A 2,805-nucleotide genomic window follows, 5' to 3' on the forward strand; every position below is an offset into this window, starting at 1 on the left:
GTAAAATGGGATATAATTGTCTCTACCTCATAGATTGAAATGACAATGAAATGAATTAATTCATGTAAGTCAGTTAGAATAGTTGCTTGAATACAGGAGGTATTCAATAAAGGATGACTATTTATTATTACATTGTGGCCTGAATTATCTTTCTACACCATAGATCTGATAAAGTCATTCCATAATCAACAATAGTGATCCCCATTGCATATAAAGTCTTAAGTCCTTAACTTCAAGCTCAAACCTTTCTTTCTGGCCTAATTTCTCACTGTTCCTTCCAGTAACTATACACTCCAGGCTGGTCTGTTTGATGTTCTTAAAATATGCTCTGCACATGTCCACCTTATGAACTATGTTCAGGTGGTTATTCTCTTTGGAAGCCCTCTCCATTACCATCTGTCAAGTTCTAGCTGTATTTCAAAGTTCAGGTCAGATGTTACCCCTTGTTCCCCCATGAAGCCTTCCCAGATTAAACTGGTCATAGGTACTTTTCCCTCCTCTGTACCCATGCTTTGTTCCTTTGTTTTAGCAATTATCAAAATCTTCTCTGCAACGCAGTTAGCTGTGCATCTGTATCTACAACCAACACTCACAGGCAGGGATCTTTTCAATGCTTCTCGGTTGTCCCAAGACCTACACTGACTAGCAGTCACATCTTACTTGCTACATATCTAACGTTCAAGACTCTGAATGTTGAATTTATATGGACCTATTTTTTATTTCTCCAAGACTATGCTCACAGGCCATGGATTGAGAGAGAGGACCAGTGCTGACAATAAAATCCTTCATAAAATGGGAAAAGACTTACTGCTTCACTCCTTCACAAAATAAACAAGTAAATAATAAAAAGAAATGGGAAAAGACTTTCCTCTTTTCCATTTTACCTGATATACCTTAAAGAAGGGAATAGCTTGGAATTCTACTGTAAAACTTTGATATTTATCATTACATATGACCCTATGGGTTGGGTAGCTCTAGTTTTGTCTCAAAAGGCTCTGATAAGGTCAAATCCTTATCATAAAGCAGGGGATATAGTTAGCGAAGAAGTGAGCTGCTGCTGCTGGTGGTTTTTGAAAGCTGCCCTCTAATTTGCATTAACAATTCTTACAGAAAAAAGAGAAATTTTACCAATTACTTTCTCCTGAGCCCCTCTTTCTTACAAAGCCAGGTGGAGTTAACTGGATTCATCCTGAATCCCTAAAGAATTTATAGCACTGTATTTCCTTTGCTGTCTTTTTTTTTTTTCTTCTTAATTTCAACTATTATTGAGCCCCTCCATGAGCCAGACTCTGTCCAGGTCTTCGGAAATACCAAGATGAATATAATTTTCCTGCCCTCAAGAAGATCTCAGTTCTGTGAAGGGAAAACAGGGCTATATAAACAAATAGCTAACAAGTGATGAGTCTGAAGATGGAGACACGGATAAGATGCTGCACGGACACAGAGGAGAGACTGATGAACTGTTCTTGGCGGGGTGAAGGCTGATATATAAGGAAGGTCTTAGAATATGTGATGTTTGGGCCGAGTCTCGATGTATTAATTGGAGCAAAGTGGACCCAAGGGATGACATGTAAAGGAAAGGCGAGAGCAGTGCATGGGCTTGGACTTATTTAGAGGAACCCCAGCTAATTCTATGACTCATGTTTTTATAACATCTTGAAATACATTATTACCATGACAGCCCTGTGATATAGGGGGTATTTTCATCCCCAGTTTACACAGGAAAGATTGGAGGACCCACAGGGATTAAGTAATTTTCCCAAGGTTACTTTGCTACTCAGAAGCAGCAATCACTGAGTTTCCAGTGTAAGAGAAGGAGTACGAATATCTGCTCTCAAACCCATGCTCAGAGCAAAAAAGAAATCTTTCATACTCAAAGCAAGCAGCTCTGCAAAAATCATGCATTTCCTCTTAGGAACCAAAACAAGACCCAGACCTGAAACTAGAAGGTCTCTACCACAGCCACCCCCTAACATACACCTTGACAAGGCATGGTATCTTGTTTCTAAGGGGAAAAGAAGCACTTATAAACAAGACTGCAGAATCTTAAGACAACAAATCGCTCATTTAAAAAGGGGAACATTCTGATGAGTTAAGTGTAAATGAATCAGAAACATATGGATTCAATCTATTTTAAAAGACCCCATGGAGTTCACAGTGAAGGACAGAACCCTTGGAGGAGATTACATCTGGGGACTTTTCCAAACCCAGGGCCATTAGTTCTGCCAGGCCCAGAGCTGGGCTGGCATATGGATCTCCAAGGAAACCAGCAGACCGAGAACCTCAGAGAATTATAGGGGTCAATGTATCCTGAGTCCTCAAGTGCAGACTTGGACATTTTCAAATCAACAGGCCTCCTTGAAACACCTTTCCTGAACTCATTCTGGACACAGGCTGGGACACCAAGTCCAGCCAATAATTTCTCCTTAGAAACTCAACTTCCACAACTTTAAAAGGGCGTAAAGGTTGAACCAAAACCCTTAATCTTTTCCCAAAATCCCCTCCCTTTGGATTGAACCCTTGTGAACTGTGTCCATGCCATGCTTTCTATCAACACATCTGGGTCCTTGGGCTCCAGAGCATTAGCCTTGGAAGGTGAAATCAAGACCATAGTCCTCTTTGGAAACATCAGACGGGAAATGAATGTGCACAGAAATATTGAACACACTCAACTAAACAGGAAGCACTGTATGAAAAAGAGAAAGATCCAGACTCATCAGTCTGATTGGGTTACATCAGCCATGAAAATAAACCCAAGCAGTAGGCCTGGAGCCCAGAGAGATCAGGCCGGTTTAATGGAAACCA

This window comes from Cebus imitator, unplaced genomic scaffold (genome assembly GCF_001604975.1).
Source record: "Cebus imitator isolate Cc_AM_T3 unplaced genomic scaffold, Cebus_imitator-1.0 Scaffold0, whole genome shotgun sequence".
NCBI classification, from domain to species: Eukaryota; Metazoa; Chordata; class Mammalia; order Primates; family Cebidae; genus Cebus; species Cebus imitator.